This window comes from Physella acuta, unplaced genomic scaffold (genome assembly GCF_028476545.2).
Source record: "Physella acuta isolate Inbredline_101_S28 unplaced genomic scaffold, ASM2847654v3 ptg000922l, whole genome shotgun sequence".
In the NCBI taxonomy this organism is placed as follows: domain Eukaryota; kingdom Metazoa; phylum Mollusca; class Gastropoda; family Physidae; genus Physella; species Physella acuta.
The window spans coordinates 2366-23062 of NW_026732439.1; the positions used below are offsets into that span (position 1 = coordinate 2366).

Genomic DNA, 20697 nt, shown 5'->3' on the forward strand with positions numbered 1-20697 from the left:
ATTATTTTTGTTTCATTTATATTTAAAAATAAATCTATGAGGCCTAGCACCAGCCTTTATGTGGAGACTAAAATAGGGTTCTTGGCTTTTTTTAAATACATGTTAATTTCTATTAACGTACTCTCAGGAAACATGTATAAAATCGTGTTTAATTGCATCACACCTATGATCAAAGCCGGACACATCGCTGTGTGATCAAACACCAGTTGATAGACCACCTGTGATCAAAGACCCTCTGCTGAGAAAACACATGTGGTCAAACCCCCTATGGTCAAATCCCCTATGATCAAACCCCCCTATGGTAAAAGCCCCCTATGGTCAAAGCTCCGCTGTGGGTCAAACCCCCTATGATCAAACCCCATATGGTCAAAGCCCCTATGGTCAAAGCTCCGCTATGGTCAAACCCCCTAATGGGTCAAACCCCCTATGGTCAAAGCACCTGTGGTCAAAGGTCCGCGCACCAAATGCTCAAACTACTTAGTAATCAAAGAGGGGGGGGGGGTGTCGGAAGGGTTCATATTCATGTACAATTATTCCAAATAACAGTCAAAAAGTTGAATAGGGGACCCAAAACACCTTGAGAAATTCAAAATGGGTAGGGACGATGGGGGGGGGGGGGGGTAAACAACAAATCTTTAACTAGTCAAATATGGGGCCAATCAGTATTTCTTTCAGACCCTTTTCTCCGGGGGGGGGGGGGGGTGGGAGAGATTGAAAATTTCGGGGGGGGGGGGGGAGAGAGCGACAAGACTACATTTTCCGTGTGGTTAGGGGCGGACACGGGTAAAGGAATTTATTTTGTATATAATTATATTCTATTTAGTTCGGAGGGGAGGTAGACAGAACAGCCGGCTCAGTTTCTAGCGCTGTGTGGCCACATTGCAATTCTAAGCTGTAATAATTTATATTTGAAACGTCAATAGAAAAAATAAATTAAAAATTAAGTATGACTGTTTTAGTAAAACAAAATAGGATTTACAAATACTATTTTTAACCTGCCGACGTTATTCGTTCGATTTTGTAACTTCAATACATGTTTTTATTAAAATTAAACGAGTTGGTAAACTTACTTTCATATCAAAGTAAGTACAATTTAGTCCAAATGGTCTTTTATAAAAAATGTATTTGTAAACAAAATGAATAGGTGGGTTGAGTTGAAGTGTGATGTCATTTAAGTGGATCGTCATATGAATTTATAGGCTGTCCTAAAGTTACGTCACACCATTTTTTCGCTTCCTCTCCCCTTCCTCCAATAGTCACAAACATTGAGACTGATATGTAACAATTTGTGATACGTCATTTACGGAATACCTCTTACTTATCCTTCTCATGAGGTATAAAAATTTAGTTTTATAAAAGTAATAATATTTACACTGAACGTTGCATTATGGCTCCTAAATTCTTTAAAAAGATTTTCGATAGATTGCCACAATACCGAAATATCAAAGAACTAAGAAAATAGCAACAATGTGCAGCATATTGCTTAACAATTAATTTTGAACAATGGCGTTTTATGCTGCTTTTGTTATTAATCTTTGTGCGGAATTTATTTTAAAACCTATCGATTCACTTTATAAAACTAATTTATTTCTTTTCATGCATCGTCACACCAATATAAGAAAACTTCAAAAGTAAAATAATCTTTAAATGACATGACAAAAATGCACTGGCTTATGTTTTTTATGTTCTGTTCATTGTTGCTTTTGGAGGCTTTATAATTTACTGATTTATTTCACCTCAGATTGTTTTGAAAAATCATTGTGCTTTTGCTTAAAGCTAGTTTGTGTTAGCAAATGTATAGCTGAACTAGAAGGCGTGAATGTACTATACGAGAAAAATGGCCCATTAAGGAAGAATACAACGGGCGCTAGGTTGATAGTACTATTTTCTCTAAACTAAAACCAAAACCAAAATCACCGCCTTAATTCAATTTAACCGGAAACGAAAAATGACATTGAAAACGGATTTGTATCCAGAATCGGTACTTTAATTTATACAAAATATAGTCATAGGCATATCCCTAAACCATGCACCTAATCTCATTCTTGACAAAAGTCGCATTTAGAGTTTCTTTCAGGCAACTCTACTTGGGAGGAGGGGGCTCCGCCCCCCCCCCCCCCACACCCCACAAAACATGTCTACCGTCCCATTCAACGAAATATAATTATATACTTTTTTTCAGTGTCCGCCCCCTACCAGAAAATCTACCCCCGCCCCCAAAAAAATTCAAGTACCCCCACCCCTCGCCGAGGAGGAAAAAGTCTGAAAGAAACACTGGTCGCTTTTGTAGATCATACAAACTAAAGGAAGAACCTGGGCGGGAAAGAGATGCATGAAAAAAACTGTGCACACTAAACACTTTTTAGATTAGACAAAGTTCCCCCCTCCGGGGAGGAAAAAGTCTGAAAGAAACACTGGAGTCTCGCTTAGCCACTACCTGAAGAATTGCATGAAAGAAACTGCAAGCAAACCACTTTTTAGATTAGAATCATTAATTAGGCGATAATTTTATTATAGAGTATCGATGAAGAAATTTCTTTTGAGTTGGGGGGGGGGGGGGAGGGGGGGGCTTAGACGTTCTTTCGCGAGGGTGGGGCTTTGCCCCTAACCGAAGAATTGTATGAATGAAACTCTTCACGCAAACCACTTAGATTAGACAAAATTTCCTTTTTATTCAATGTTTACTCGAGAATCAATTACATCATATTACTGTGTGCACTCTCCGGCTTGATACTATTTTCTACTAAATGCTAAATGTGACGTCATATTTCGTTTCAGCTTTACTATGCATGTTTTTAATTTGCTTGTGTTTTCTCTATAGCGTTCTTGTCAGATAGATACACAGACAGATAGATACATAGACAGACAGCGAAACTATCTATCTATCTATATACTACTAAAACTCAAGTTTGTTTACAAGTTTGAATATTTATTTGTTTGTTTGTCTGATTCGGTACTGTAAGGAAACTGCTCTATATGGGGGGCTGTAAAATAGTATGTAGGTAGAGAATAAATTTTGATTGCAGACAGACTGTTAATCACACTTTATTTAAAGACGTTAATTAATTCATTGATTTTTTTATCATAGGTAGATTAACCCCATTAATTTTAAAGTTTTAGAACAATTGCTAAACTTTGACTGAATAGTGACGTTTGATAACTCATTTTTTTGTTTGTTTGTTTTTTTATTTGTTATTGGGGAGAATCTGCATTATGTGTAGAGCTTCTTCTTCTTCTTCTTCATTCTTAATTATTAGTGTTGAGACTTTGTTCGAATTTATAAAAAATGAGCTTTTTGCCGACTCGACCACGCCTCCAACACAATTAAGCGTTACGTGTCAACTGGTTATGCGCCATTGAGGCCATTGACTCCGATTTCAGCCTGCTTTTCTTTTTTGGATTTGCTTCCATAGCCTTTGTCCAACCAAGAACAAACTACAAGGCAGCAGTTGTTTAATTTTGGAGTTGTCTCTCCTAGAAGAGTGGCTGTCCCCAGCTAACGAGCCTCATCTGCCCGAGGGTTCGAACTCGAGACTTCTTTGGTTTAGCAACCATGAGCTTTACCGACTCGACCACGCCGAACCCCTTGTGTAGAGCTGTAAAATAGGATTTTGGGTGGTAAATATTGTTCTTTCTTAAACACACTGTTAATTACAAACTAATTTAAAGCCGTTAATTAATTTATTGATATATTCATTGGTAGATTAACCACATTAATTATAAAAGTTTAGAAGAATGACTTTAGTAATAGTAAAATAATTTTTTACAACAATGTTTTCAATTTTTTTTTTTTTTAAGACCTATATGTGAATGAAAAAAAAATGTGAATGATAAGGTTGACTATCAGGACCTCGCGGGTCACAGGGCAGGTGAAGAAGAGTTCACCTGTTTCTATGTTCTCAGCATATGAAGGGATAGTGTGGTCAGAGCCATGCTCGGCCGGAATCGTTTTTTTTTAAAATACAAACATGTCTGAGACTTGGCGGGGCACTGGGCAGGTGAAGTAGAGTTTAGTAGAGTTTTTAAAATATACAAAACGTCTTTTTGAATGTGGGGTCTGGTTATTTTGGGATGATAAGTGCTGACAGTCGTGATGTCATTTATGGATGACCCCCGAAAACCACAGTTATCTAACTAGATAACGGGTAGTCTAGTATACTACTAAAACTCAAGTTTGTTTACATGAATATTTATTTGTCAGATGGACTATTGTAAATGGTTCTACTCTATGTGGAGAGCTGTAAAATAGTATGTAGGTAGAGAACAATTTTTGTTTTTAGACAGACTGTTAATCGCAAATTTATTTAAAGACGTTAATTAATTTATTGATTTATTCATAGGTAGATTAACCACATTAATTTTAAAGTTTTAGAACAATGGCTTAACTTTGCCGGAATAGTGACGTTTGATAACTCATTTTTTTGTTTGTTTGTTTTTCTGATTTGTTATTGAGGAGAATCTGCATTATGTGTAGAGCTGTAAAATAGGATTTTGGGTGGTAAATATTGTTCTTTCTTAAACACACTGTTAACTACAAACTAATTTAAAGCCGTTAATTAATTTATTGATACATTTATAGGTAGATTAACCAAATTAATTATAAAAGTTTAGAACAATGAATTAGTAATAGTAAATAGATTTATTTTCTTTTTACAACAATGTTTTCAATTATTTTTTTCTTAAGGCCTACATGTGAATGATAAGGTTGACTATCAGGACCTCGCGGGGCACAGGGCAGGTGAAGTAGAGTTCACCTGTTTCTATGTTCTCAGCATATGAAGTGATAGTGTGGTCAGAGCCATGCTCAGCCGGAATCGTTTTTTTTAAATTCAAACATGTCTGCGACTTGGTGGGACACTGGGGAGGTGAAGTAGAGTTTAGTAGAGGTTTTAAAATATAAAAAACGTCTTTTTGAATGTGGGGTCTGGTTATTTTGGGATGATAAGTTCTGACAGACGTGATGTCATTTATGGATGACCCCCGAAACCTACAGTTATCTAACTAGATAACGGGTAGTCTAGTCTATCTATATACTACTAAAAGTCAAGTTTGTTTACATGTTTGAATATTTATTTGTTTTTTTGTTTGTTTTTTTGTTTATTTGTTTGTTTGCCTGATCGACTATCTCGCATGGTTGCACTCATCGTGGAAAGCTGTAAAATAGTATGTAGGTAGAGAAAATTTTTTTGTTTTAAGACAGACTGTTAATCACACATTTATTTAAAGACTTTAATTAATTTATTGATTTATTCATATGCAGAGTAACCCATTTTTTTTAAAAAGATTAAAACGACCACTACACTCGGCGGGACCGTGACGTCACAGGTTTTTGTTTACTCTTTAGTACAATAAAATGGCGGCGTCTATCGAAGAAAATTGTGTTCCCATTCACAAGTTTAACGCGTTCTAAATCTAATTTTCTGTGGGTCATAACTTTAACAATACGTCCGTTTGCTGTATTTATTACGTTCCAACACTTATATCAATTTTCAACTGTCTTTTTCATTTAGTTTTACGATAAATTTCTCTAGATCTAAAATTTGTCCAAGAAAGTTATTTATAGATCTAGATCTAGAATCAAGATCTAGGTCAAATCAAAGATTTAATAGTTATAAATAAATACAATCCAAAAAAAAAACGAGACTTAAGCAAACCAGTCGTAGATCTAGAATATAGATAATTCTATCTAGATTTAGATCTAGATAATAACTAGATAATAATGAGTTTCTATATACTAAACTATTTTAAACCTTTATTATTTTATATAAATCTTTGTTTGGAATATGGTAATTTTGAAATGCTCGCTCCGGGCCTATGACTATGTATGAGCGTAGCTAATGATTAGATCTAGATCTAGATTCTAGATCTAGCAAGAAAAACTAAACTTAAGACTTAAGCAAACCAGTCGTAGATCTAAAATATAGATAATTCTATCTAGATTTAGATAATAATGAGTTTCAATATACTAAAATATTTTAGACCTTTATTATTTTGTATAAATCTTTGTTTCGAATATGCAAATTTTGAAATGCTGGATCCGGGCCTATTGGCGTAGCTTAAGATTCATACGCGGCTTCGATGCCGGTAAGTTTGCTAAATTATAAACGTAAATTCTAAATATAGCTCAGTCGTAGATCTAAAATATAGATAATTTTCTATCTAGATTTAGTTAATAATGATTTTCTATATACTAAACTATTTTAGACCTTTATTATTTTATATAAATCTTTGTTTGGAATATGGTAATTTTGAAATGCTCGCTCCGGGCCTATGAGCGTAGCTAATGATTAGATCTAGATCTAGATTCTAGATCTAGCAAGAAAAACTAAACTTAAGACTTAAGCAAACGAGTCGTAGAATCTAGATCAAGATAATTCTATCTAGATCTAGATTTTTTTTCTAGATAATTTCAGACCTTCTTTATTTTATATAAATCTTTGTTTGGCTAAGTTAAGATAAAATTTAATTTGAAAGTTGCTGCTACTAGACTTAGTTCTAGATCTACGCGCGTAAATAAAGTTGGATAAGGAGACTCATAGTATAGTATAAAAATTCATTTGTGTCGTCACGAGTAAATAGCTAAGTTGGTAGCGTAGTCCGCTCTCATGCGGGTGGTACAGGTTCTAGACCAATATGTCAATGATATATTTTTTTCAATTTTTTTTTTTTTAATTGTGAATGATAAAGTTGTCTATCTGATCTTGGCAGGATACAGGGCAGGTGAAGTAGAGTTCATCTGTTTCTTTGTCCTAAGCATATGAAAGGATAGTGTGGTCAGAGACATGCTCGGCTGGAATCGTTTTTTAAACGATAAAAACATGTTGTCTGAGACTTGGCGGGACACTGGGCAGGTGAAGTATATGAAGGGATAGTCCGAAATCGGTGTTTTCGGTGTTTTTAAAAGATAAGAAACATATTTTTGAATGTGGGGTCTGTTTTTTTGTGACGATAAGTGACACTACAGTAGCCTAGCGAGGAGGGGGGAGGCGGGGGGGGGGGGGGGGAAAGGGGAGGGGGAGGCGGGGGGAGGTGGAGGGGGGCGGGGGGGGGGACATATGTTGGGGCGCCAAAATGGTTTGGAAAAATAAATTGAAAGGTTGAGGGGGGTTCAAATCGAAAGTTTGAGTGGGGGGGGGGGGGGTGCACATCAAAAGTTCGAGGGGGGTTGAAAATCGAAATCTTGGGGGGGGGGGGGGGGTTTAAAATTGAAAAGTTTGTTCCCGGGCGCCGGGAAGGGTCGCTATTCCTCTGAGTGACAGACGTGATGTTTTTTGATGGATGACCCCCGAAACCCACAGTTATCCAACGGATGACGGGTATTCTAGTATACTACTAAAACTCAAGTTTGTTTACGTGTTTGAATATTTTTTTTGTTTGGCTGATTGACTATTGTACATGGTTGCACTCATCGTGGAGAGCTGTAAAATAGTATGTATGTAGAGAATTTTTTTTGTTTTAAGACAGACTGTTAATCACACATTTATTTAAAGACGTTAATTAATTTATTGATTTATTCATAGGTAGATTAACCCTATTTTTTAAAAAAAAGATTAGAACGACCACTACACTCGGCGGGACCGTGAAGTCACAGTTTTTTGTTTACTCTTTAGTACAATAAAATGGCGGCGTCTATCGAAGAAAATTGTGTTCCCATTCAAAAGTTTAATGCGTTCTAAATCTAATTTTCTGTGGGTCATAACTTTAACAATACGTCCGTTTGCTGTATTTATTACGTTCCAACACTTATATCAATTTTCAACTGTTTTTTTCATTTAGTTTTACGATAAATTTCTCTAGATCTACAATCTGTCCAAGAAAGTTATTTATAGATCTAGATCTAGAATCTAGGTCAAATCAAAGATTTATTAGTTATAAATACAATCCAAAAAAAAAAAAAACGAGACTTAGGCAAACCAGTCGTAGATCTAGAATATAGATAATTCTATCTAGATTTAGATAATAATGAGTTTCTATATACTAAACTCTTTTAGACCTTTATTATTTTGGATAAATCTTTGTTTGGAATATGGTAATTTTGAAATTCTCGCTTACGGGCCTATTAGCGTAGCTAATGATTAGATCTAGATCTAGATTCTAGATCTAGCAAGAAAAACTAAACTTAAGACTTAAGCAAACGAGTCGTAGAATCTAGATCTAGATAATTCTATCTAGATCTAGATAATTTAGACCTTCTTTATTTTATATAAATCTTTGTTTGGCTAATTTAAGATAAAATTTAATTTGAAAGTTACTACTACTAGACTTAGATCTAGATCTATGCGCGTAAATCAAGTTGCATAAGGAGACTCAAAGTATAGTATAAAAATTCACTTGTGACGTCACGAGTAAATAGCTAAGTTGGTAGTGTAATCGGCTCTCATGCGGGTGGCACAGGTTCTAGAGCAATACGTCAGTGACATTTTTTTTTTCAATTTTTTTTAGATGTGAATGATAAAGTTGCCTATCTGAACTTGGCGGGATACAGGGCAGGTGAAGTAGAGTTCATCTGTTTCTTTGTCCTAAGCATATGAGGGGATAGTGTGGTCAGAGACATTCTCGGCTGGAATCATTTTTTAAACAATAAAAACATGTTGTCTGAGACTTTGCGGGACACTGGGCAGGTGAAGTAGAGTTGAGTAGGTCACCTGTGACGTCAGTATATGAAGGGATAGTCCGAAATGGGTGTTTTTGGTGTTTTTAAAAGATAAAAAACATTTTTGAATGTGGGGTCTGTTTTTTTGTGACACTGCAGTAGCGTAGCGAGGGGGGGGGGGGGGACATATGTCCCCGGGCGCCGACCTTAGGGGGCGCCAAAATGGGTTGGAAAAATAAATTGAAAGGTTGAGGTGCAAATCGAAAGTTTGAGGGGGGGGGGGGTGCAAATCGAAATCTTGAAGGGGTGGGGATGCACATCAAAAATTTGAGGGGGGGGGGGTATGGGTGCAAATCGAAATATTGCGGAGGGGGGGGGGGGGTTCAAATCGAAAAGTTTGTCCCCATGCGCCCGGAAGGGTCGCTACGCCTCTGAGTGACAGACGTGATGTTTTTTGATGGATGACCCCCGAAACCCACAGTTATCTAACGGATGACGGGTAGTCTAGTTAGTATTAATACTTCACTTCACTTATTTCTTCCATAATATTTCAAGAAACCCCCCTCCACCACCACCTTCCAAACAACAAAAGTAAATTTTTGGCATTTAGAATTAAGCTATATGAATCATATCATTTTAGAGAAAACTTACATCATTATTAGAAGTAATGCAAGGCATCGGTATTGAGTAGTGTTATTTAGTGTAAGAGTGAGAGTGGGTGTTTGCGTGAGTGGAAGGAGCTGATACTGTTTCAATAAAAGGAGGATTCGACCTAAATGACTATTTCAGTAAAACATTTGTCTGCAGTTCGGTATGTTTGGAGGTTCAGCTACATATTTTAGAGTTGGACTTTCAGTTTTGGCACACACGTAAATCAACTAGAGTGCTGTATGGTTATGTTTAGTTTTTGGACAAGACGATTGGTCAAAAACCAACATCAGAGTGAATCTGGCGCCTTTAGTTAAAACTAATAAATCTTGGCTCAAATTGATAAATGCTATAGTTTTTTTTTTATATTTAGACGTTTTTTATTAGATCTATGTATAAGTAAACCATCTTAAATGAATGAAAGGAGGCTACAAGTAAGAAAGAAATATTACTATTGTAAATCTGTATCAGTCCTCACAAGCCGATGATGAAAACTGTAATACTAAAGCGAACACACAACTGACGCTATAAATTACATGTCTGAGGCGGGAAAAAATAATTATTAAAACTATTTTATAAACTTAGTTATTGGTGTTGCAATTAAGATGTTTACATTTAGATTAGCTACTGCTTTTTGTGTTCTATAAAGATCATTTTCTAACATAATGATAACCTATGGGTTTGATCACTTTATTACTCACGCACATCTTTACTGGTAATTAAAAAAAAACATTTACACAGTTAAAAAAAAATAAATTCGAAAAGTATTTCATTCCTGATGCACCATACCCACTCACCTCTTCAGTTTCTACAAAAGAATTGAATAACATACTTTACAGTGTTTTATTTGATGGTAACACTGATCGAGTTTGATTTTCTTATTGACGGGGAATTCCTGCGATCCACTCTTGGAGATTACATTGAAGAAAAGACTGCAACCTTTGAAACTGTTTATGAAATCGATTATATTGAAAGACAAGCAGCACCACGCCCTGAAACCTCCTTATCTCATGATGACTGGGTCAGCTGTGTTCGAGGAAACGGACACTTAATTTTGTGTGGTTGCTATGACAATACCTTGCGCCTGTGGACAAAAGATGGTAACTGCTTAATGACTATTCCAGGCCATTCTGCTCCAGTAAAGTGTGTAGCTTGGCTCACTACATTGGAAACAGATGAGCACATGTTTGTCAGTGGTTCTCATGATCAGACATTATTTGTATGGTGCTGGAAGGAGTCGAAGAAAGAAGTAGATTGTATCTATTGTATCTATGCTTGCAAGGGACAGACTAACAGTGTTGATTGTGTGGCAGTTAACAATGATGGCGCAAGGATTGTGACAGCTTCTTGGGACAAAATGGTGAAGTTGTGGTCCATAACTGAGACAAATTTTCTGGGTGAAGAAGATAATGACGGTAAAACTGAAGAAGAGAGGAAAAGGAAAAAGATGAAGAGTGTAAATCCAAAAGTTACAAGTTCCATTAGTCACATTATCAGGTCACAAGGAGGCTGTCTCCTCAGCAGTTTGGATTGATGGCTCAAACGTTTGTAAATCTTCATGGGACCATACACTTCGTGTTTGGGATATGTCACTCACAGAACAAGTTCACTTTTTGGAAATTCCAAAGCATTTTTTTCAATTTCACACTCTCCTCTTTCTAACTTGATAGTGTCTGCATCCGCTGATAAGCATGTGAGGCTGCATGATATAAGAACAAAAGAAATGAAAGGAACATACACTTCACATACAGGGTGGTTTTCCAGTGTGGACTGGTCAAATTCAAATGAATATTTATTTATTTCTGGATTTCATGACATGCTAATGAAACACCAGAAGCCCCAAAGCACCACTCTACAATCTGATTGGTCAAGATGATACAATTCTTGCTGTAGACTGGTCCATTCCAGATTTAATGTTGTCTGGAGGGGCAGACAACCAACTTAAAATATTCAATTACAACAAAAAAAAAAAAAATAAAATAAAAAAAATAAAATAAAAAATAATTAAAAAATCGCAATTTCTTTTCTTCTTCTGTCCATGGATGGCTACAATGTGAACTTTTGACTTCGCAGTTGAGGATGGAGCACAGTGAACTAAGCAGTCAAAAGAAACAGAGTTTGCACACCTTATATTAATCTAGTTCTTATGCCATTTTATTTTCTCCATTTAATTACTATATATACAGCAGATGTTCATGTCTTTGAAGCTGTGTAAAACCATTAAATAAATTATTATTACTATTTTAAAATTTTAAAACAAAGTAAAAAAAAAAAAAAACTATGCGGAACTGCTATAATTATAGGGGTTTGTAAAGGAAGAATGTTCGATTTGAAGTGTCTCATTGTAATCAACATAACTTTTCCAGATGCTTAATATTTGTATCATTTTAATTTTCTGAAATCCCAAATTTATTTCAGCTCACCACGCTGATGGAAAAAAAAATCCCTTGAACCATCATTTAATAACACATTTGCATTTTCAGGTTTTTAAAAAAAAAATGTAATTAGGCGTTTTTTATTAGATCTATGTATAAGTAAACCATCTAAAATGAATGAAAGTAGGCTAAGAGTAAGAAAGAAATATTACTATTGCAAATCTGTATCAGTCCTTACAAGCCGATGAAGAAAACTGTAATACTAAAGCGAACATGCAAGGCAAACTGACGCTGTAAATTACATGTCTGAGGCGAAAAAAACATTTTAAAAATTGTATTTTCTTTTTTCTAACACCATTCATTACATGTATAAAGCTTGAGTATAGGGAATGTGTTAGATCTTAATGTCGTTATTTATATAAACCATTATACATTTTTTATGGTCCCATGTACTGCATACATTTTTGTCTGTATTTTACCATAAGCTAATACATTCAAGACTGATGCTGCATAACAAACTTTGAACCTGCTGGGAGCTGCTAAGCGGAGATTCTTTTTGTGTACTTTAAAAAATATGTCGGTTTTTTAAAAAATAGTTTTACACTAATGAAATTAGATGAATTTCTTGAGTCATTAGGACATCATAATGTTTCTGCATGGATGGTCAATAAATATCATTTTCATATAAAAATAAAATAAATCGTATTTTTTTCTTGGTGGTTCGCGATTAGGTGACGGACACAGTCTATGCCAGCTCTTGAAGGGTACACATAACACAATAACGGGGAAGTTGTAGGATCTGGACCTTGTAGATGATCTTGCCTTACCATCCCGGCGCCCGGGGACAGACTTTCAATTCGTCCCCCCCTCCCCCCATATATTTTTTATGTTTTAATTCAAAACTGCTGCTAAAATGAGCTGTCAATTTTTTTCCAACCCATTTTGGCGCCCCTAGGGTTGGCGCCCGGGGACATATGTACCCCACCCTTTGCTACGCCTTTGTGCCTTACTCTCACACCGGCTACACGACAGCGATGAGGTCTCCAGATCACTTAAGAAAAGTCAGAGGTAATGAGAATCGACAGTAACCAGGAGGCCCCAGTGACAATAGACGGAAGACAGGTAAATGATGTGGAAGAGTTTGTCTACCTTGGCAGCAAGATCAGCAGATCCTGAGGTACAGAGGAGGACATACGTGCTAGAATTAATTGAGCACGCTACGTTTTCACAGTTATGCGACCCATTTGGAAAAATTTTTCCATCTCCAACACAACAAAAATAGGAAGACTAAATTCAAATGTCAAGGCAGTTTTGTTATATGGAGCAGAGACATGGAGAGTCTCCAAATCAAGCACTGAGAAGGTAAAGACCTTCATGAACAAATGCCTTAGACAGATTTGGAAATTGTGTTGGCAGGACAAAGTGCCAAACATAAAATTGTCGAGAAAAGCAAGGCAGGAGCCTATGACAGTGCAAATAAGAAGGAGGAAGTGGCGCTGGGTGGGACACACATTGCGAAAGGCTCTCTCTAATATGACACGTCAGGCGCTTGAGTGGAACCCCCAGGGAAAGCGGAAGAGAGTATAGCATTCTTTAGGTTATTTACAAAGACTATTTTTTTTACAAATCGTTACATTTTGAACTTTGGAACAAACAACTCCTGTTTGCGCCGGTTAATTCTTGTTTGACGTCAACAGTAAACGGTGTTTACACAAATTTGTAGCCCCGTCGATTTTATCCGGTTTAGCTGTCACCCTTCATTGATCAAGGAAGTGGTCTTAGGGTGAAAAAGTAAAACCAACCGGCTTATGCCCTACACTATCACCCTTCAAAGACATTATAAATCTTTCAAGCTGTTTTTTTTTTTTACTGAAGCTTTCTGTTATTAGTCGCTTTATCAGCTAGTTAAGTACAAGTAATGCTTATGGGTAGGACTATGTTTAGTTTATAATAACTCCGTATTTCTGCGAACAATATTTCTCCAGAGGCGTAGCGACCCTTCCCGGCGCCCGGGGACAAACTTTCAATTTGGCGCCCCCCTCGGAAGCAAATTTGTAATTTGCACCCTCCCTCAAACTTTCGATTTTCACCCCTCCCTCAAACTTTCGATTTGCATCCCCCCCCCTCTCTCAAAATTTCGATTAGCACCCCCACTCAAACTATTTATAATGCAAAAATGCAGCTAGAATGGCATTTTAATTTGTTTTTCCAACCCATTTTGGCGCCCCCTAAGGTCGGCGCCCTGGGACATATGTACTCCCCCCCCCGCCCCCCTCGCTACGCCTCTGTGTTTCTCACCTTTGCAGCAGAATAAAAAAGATATACAATAAAGCTGATACTATCTGTTGTTATTTATTGGAGTCTTAGATGAGATAACTCTCTTAAGGTGAGGTAATTAAATGGGTAAGGGGTGTCGACTAATCCCCATCAAACCTTCCAATATGTTGATCCTTACAACATCCTTACAACATCCAAACTCTAGACCTCATATGTTGATCCTTACAACACCTTTACAACATCCAAAATCTCAACATTATCCTCATATGTTGATCCTAACAACATATTCACAACATCCAATCTCTCAATATTATCGTCATATGTTGATCATTACATCATCTTTACAACATCCAATCTCTCAATATTACCCTCATATCTTGATCCTTACAAAATTCAAACCCTCAACATTATCCTCATATGTTGATCCTAACAACAAACAACTCATGTTTTCATCTGTGGAATCTAGTTTGACGTCACTACTAACCGGTGATTACACACATTAGCAACCTAGGAATGTTTATCCTACCTAGCTGCCTCTCTTCAGCGATGAAGAAAGTGACAGATGCAAGCAATACGGTGCGACCATTCCTACAAATTTTTACCTGTTTATTTTTCGGCATTTGAAAAATATGTGATTGATTTGATATTAGTATTAACTTATACAACAGTTTACACGCATGCCCAACTAAATCTCTTCAGTAAATTTGGAATCGGAACGCCTCCTTAAAGTTTAAAATCACTCAACATTTTCACAATGCCCATGTAGCAATATCAAATTCTTGGATGTTAAAAACATAAAAACATCTATTAATGCTGGGATTATGTTGATTGTTTTTTTACATATGTTTGCGTCACACATCTCATATATACTTGTAAACTCGGCTTAAGATTCAGTCTGGTTTTATGTATGATTAAGTTTATGAGCTTATATGCGTCTGTGTATGTAGGCGTACGTGAGAGTTGTTGAGTAGAAACTTGAAAAGGGCGATGAAAAATGTTGGGTTCAATGTCTTATTGAGGTACGCCACATAATAAGTATCGATAAAAAAATGGAGTCGTCTTGAAACCAGTGTTTCTTCCAGACTTTTTTCTCCGGGGGGGGGGGGGGGGCACTTGAAATTTTCGGGGGGGGGGGGGGGGCGGTAGACTTTCTTCGGGGGGGGGGGGCGGACACGGTTAAAAGTATATATTTTCTATATAAATTATATAAATTTCATTTCGTTCGGGGGCGCGGTAAAATTTTTTCGGGGGGGGGGGGGCTTAGCCTGGAAGAGACTCTGCTTGAAACTGTGTTTGACTTATGTCGACTGTTGCTGTGTTGCGAAGTTTTATTTTTAAATATGTAACCATTCGTATGATGTAAAGCAGTGTAAGAAATGTTAATGATCTCTGTGCTTCTAGTATATAGTTTGATTCGCAGTGGTTTCATGTTCCTCGTTTTAACTGTTCTTATATATGGTAAGCGATGGCTAAAAATATCCATTCGTAGGATAATTCTTAATTCTAGTGTTTGGAATTGATTTCCTCCAACACAATTAAGTATCACGTGCCAATTTGTTATGCGCTATATATACACCGTTGACTCCGAATTCAGCCTGCTTTTTTTTGGATTTTGCTTCCATAGCCTTTGTCTAACCAAGAACAAACTACAAGGCAGCAGTTGTTTGATTTTGGAGTTGTCTCTCCTAGAAGAGTGGCTGTCCCCAGTTGACGAGCCGCAACTCCCGAAGTTTCGAACTCGAGATTTTTTCGGTTCAGCAACAATGAGCTTTACCGACCTCTGAGACATGATCGTTGTCAGAGAAAGCTTTATGAAAATAAAATTCGCAGCAGAGGAACCAGGGGCTTTAGTCGTGTGTTCAAATACACGTGGACCGGAGAATATATGGAGCTTGATGGCTGGATAAAGTACCGAATATAGACTTTTGCAGAAGGCCAAGACTGGAGCCTATGACAGCAGAGTTTCTTCCAGGCATCTCTTCAGGTCTACCACCCCCACTCCCGATCGAAATTGAATTTATATAGAAAATATATACCTTTATCAGTGTCCGCCCTCCACGGAAAATTTAGTCCGCCCCCCCCCCCCCCACGAAAATATCATGTGCTCCCCGGAGAAATAAGCCTGGAAGAAACACTGCATGACAGTTGGGTGGGACACACACTGCGAAAGGCTCAATGTGACACGCCAGGCACTTGAGTGAACCCCCCTCCCACCGTGAAAACGAAAGAGAGGTGCTTTGACTGTTCCTCTGTAGTCGATACCATGTTGAACTTACTGAACACCGCAACAAGACTACTTCTGCTTCCTCTAACACAGCTCTTGACCGATCTCTTCATTTCACGTCATTCTACTCCAACCGTGAAATTTAAATTTTTGTATCGGCAATTCACATATTCAAGTCAACGGGATTGGTGAGAAAGTAGAAGGGCTGGTCAGTGGCGTAGCCAGGATCGTCTCAAGGGGGGGGGTTCCAATTTTTACCTGGGGACAAACTTTCGATTTGCACCCCCCCCCCCTCAAACTTTCGATTTGCACCCCCCCCCCCTCAAACTTTTGATTTGCACCCCCCCTCATACTTTTTCTACATACCGAGGGGTCTATGGGGGGGGGGTTATGACCCCCACTAACCCCCCTCCCCTGCCTACGCCACTGGGGCTGGTAGTTCATGTACTGTTATATATATATATATATATATATATATATATATATATATATATATATATATATATATATATATATCATATTGCCAAGTACAATTTCTGTGCATTGATGAGTCACAACAATTCTACTTTCGTTTTGCCGAGGGCGAATATTAACAAAGTTTGTGTATTGGAAAAAACTATACTTGTTGTAGTCTTAGTTATCGTCCTGATCATGACTTTGTACCAAATCCTGACCATAATATAATAGTTACATTTTAAAAAAAAAAACAGTTAAAATGGTGTATCAATGTCGATCATAAAAGTACCGATTTTTTCCTTTTGATGGTATTAAGTTCCGTAAACTGAAAAGGTAAACCGGTACTAAATTTTTTTTTGCGATAAATGAAAATATTGCCAGCTGAAGTCACGTGATACACTCGTAAAAATCTGGCCAAAGGAGTTTTGTTTCTTTTAACCTTCGATTTGTCTGCACTTGCTTGGTCGCTGTGTGTGTGTGTATGTGTGTGTATAAGCGTGTGTCTATGAGCAAGTTTGTAATTTAAAAGTTCATTAAAATCTATATACAAGATGAAAAGACAGAGGGGCGGGATGGGGAGGGGGGGGGGGGGAGTAGTAGTAAATTTTATCAGGTAGTCACGCTATCAACTTCCCAAATCTGATGAATGCAGCCGTGCTAGTGGTCATCGTCCATTGTTTGAGTGGACACAGTGTAAATCTGATTTTTTTAAGGTGAACTTGTAAATTGATGTTTTAGTGGACAGAGTAAATTTGTTGTTTTTATGGACACCGTATAAATTTGATGTTTTAAGTGGGCAGAGTAAACTTGATGTTTTTAGTTGATCTAGTAAACTTGACGGTTTTAGTGGACAGTAAATTTGATGTATTTACCATCGTTCCAACGTGTGCGTTTAAAATTTTTACCCTAAAAATCATCTACTTACCAATATCTAACCCTAACCCTATTCCTAACCATTTGCAAAAAGTCATAATCTTCTTACTATTGGCCCTGATTTTTGTCTCGCATTAGTGGCGGGGCTTATCTGGAAATGATCCCACATTAAATCCACACAACGCACTCCGCACACGTGCAGAATCCACAATAAAAAAATTGTGCTTAGTGTGTAAAAAAACAACCTTAATGGTAGCTTCAAAACGAGAACAAACCTTTTATGCGTGGTCATGCTTGAGGAGGCTGATAAATCTACTTACCTCTGCTGGGTGCGATTAAATCTAAGCAAATGCCACTGCGTGCAACATGAATCAAAACAAATTAGATGCAAATTACCTTCTCACGCTTCAGTGATTCACGTGCAGCTTAATCTGGATTACGTGGCCTGAACAACAGCCACAGCCATGTAATATTACAGCCAAACTGAATACAACAGCCAAGTGATATTACAGTCAAAGTGAATTTAGCTATAATACAGCCAGACAGTATTTAGCTATTTTAAGGCTGAATAATTATTGATCTGCATGACAGCTTAACAATATCAGTAGCAAAAAAAATAAAGTTATATTGGAGACAGCAATTACTTTAACTACAATACAGCAACGTGCTGCTTTAACTATATTCCATCAAATTATTGCTTTAGTTATATTACATCCAGTAATTATTTTAGAAATATTCCATCAATGCATTGCTTTAGTTATATTACTTCCAGTAATTGATTTAGCTATATTTCAGCAAATTATTGCTTTAGCTATATTACAGCTAGTTATTGCTTTTGTTATATTACAGACAGGTATTGCCTTAACAATATTACAGCCAATTATTACTTTAGCTAAATTACAGCCCATTATTGCTTTAGCTACTTACAGCCAATTGTTGCTTTAGCTATATTATACCAAATTATTACTTTAGGTACATTAAATTGCTTAAGTTATATTACATACAGTAATTACTGCAGCTATATATCATATATCACAGTGACTGAGCGATAAATATCGTAAAGGGAAACACGAAGTTCATATTTAACCTAGCGGAATAAAGATTTAGAGTTCCACACATGCACGATTTTTTAACGTTTCTACTGATGTAAAAAAAAACCATTCATCGCCAAAATGTGTATATAATATTGAACAAAAGCACTAATCTTGACGGTATGCATACAATTTCTCCGCCGTTTCACTTGACAAATGCGCGTTAAAAAATTATTACGCCCAGTCACTTAAATCCGTGTTTTTTTTGCTCGATTCGTTTGTCGTAACGCATTTAGTAAGAGGGAAAAAAAAGAAAAAAAAAAATCCCATCAAAATAATTTGTTGTTTTTGTAACTCTCAGAGACTCGGCGTTAAAACTCAGCACATTGGGAACTTGGAGCTAAACAGATGTGAGCATAAATATTTAGGCGATCCATACAAAATCTGTGTCGTGTTATTCAATATATATATATATATATATATATATATATATATATATATATATATATATATATATATATATATATATATATATATATATATATATATGTTACTCCTGCTATGTGAGAGGTTTGAGTCACTACTACATGACGAGATTACAACCTCATGCCATTTCTCATCCAGACGATCGGGTGACAATTCATAGATTAGACCAGGGGTCTCCAAACTTTTCAGTCCGAGGGCCGCATCAACTATCAAATATCAGTTCGGGGGCCAGTTAGTTCCAAACATGTCTTTGATTTTTCTGGGCAAAGTTCCTCAGCCATCACCAACAAATGTTTTTTCCGTGGACAAAAAGATCTCCGCGGGCCGGATGAGAGGACTTCGCGGGCCGTATCCTGCCCGCGGGCCGTAGTTTGGAGACCCCTGGATTAGACGAAATCAGTCATTCCTTCTTCCACTTTATTCTGGTACTAGACTTGTGTTTATAAACTTCATCTACATTCACAGCTCACGGATCAATCTCCCAACTTGAGTCACACAATACGTCCTTTCACCACGACGATCGAGATAAGACTAACTCACACGTAATGCACAGGAACCACGTTTCTACCCAAAAACGTCGCTACCTTTCAATCCGCGTCATCATTCCAATGCGTTCAACATACCCTTCGCACCAACACTCACTCACGCCAATCTATCCTTGAAACATGCACCACAACAATATATATATACTAGGCATGCTGCCCAGCTTCGCTTAGGCTTTCGAAAACATTGAGAATTTGAATGCTTAATTAATTCGCCCGAGGGTCGGTCTACGACCTCAAGAGTTATGAAGAAGTTCCTCCGTGGACATTTTTTTTTCGATTTATAGCTCATATAAGGCACCGGTCAGTCGAGGTCAGTTTTGACCCCCTCATCGTAGACTTTTCGGCCAACCGGCCCCCGTGTTCTGTCGCCCCAAGGCAAGATCCTGCCAAATTTGAAGCGCCTGCGGCGCCGGGAAGTGCCCTATCGGACACCCGACAATCTAGATCTAGATCTAGAATCCTAATAGAATTATTTTTTTAAGTTTAGCCCGAGCATAATAAAAAAAAAATACATTAACCAAGTTGACTTGGTGTGTCTAGAACTCGCACCACCTGCGTGGTTCATAGTACACTAACATCTCCGCTATTTAGGCACCTTATAAACTTCGGAGAATGAAACACGTATTTTAAAATCTTAACTTACGCGAATATGCATATTCTTTCAAATTAATTTTTTTATCCCAAATTAGCCAATTCCAAACAAAGATTTTGTATAAAATAAATAAGTCTTGAAATAGTTTAGTCCTAATATAGAAATTTATTTTTGGAATAGATTTTAGAGAAGTTAGAGTCTAAATCTAGATCTTAGCGTCTACGTCTAGTTATTGCGTAGATCTAGATTTAGTTTAGATCTAGAATCTCTAGATCTAGAATCCAAATAAATAAAATAAATTTTATGAGTTTAGGCCGGAAAAATTGTATTGTATACATTTCATAGTGTACGTAGATCTAAATCAAATTTGAATGAAATAGTTCATTTCTTTTTATTGTAAACACGGCAGTTGACGTCATTAGTTAATGTATAAACATTAGTGACGTCACAGTTTTATGCGTTCTTTTTCACATTTATAAATGCTTTTCCGGTTGCATAAATAATACTGTTTCTCTACATTCGAATACGCCTTTATTTTTTAATTTTCTTCTTTATATAAAATTGTGGTTATACATTTAAAACATCTAACATATTATT

At 36.9% G+C, this 20697-nt stretch overlaps 1 pseudogene; it reads left to right on the top strand.

Annotated features, from left to right (window-relative positions):
• Nucleotides 1-10006: 10006 nt before the first annotated feature.
• On the top strand, nucleotides 10007-11211 carry LOC131953434 (ribosome biogenesis protein WDR12 homolog; annotated as a pseudogene).
• The last annotated feature ends 9486 nt before the right edge of the window (nucleotides 11212-20697 follow it).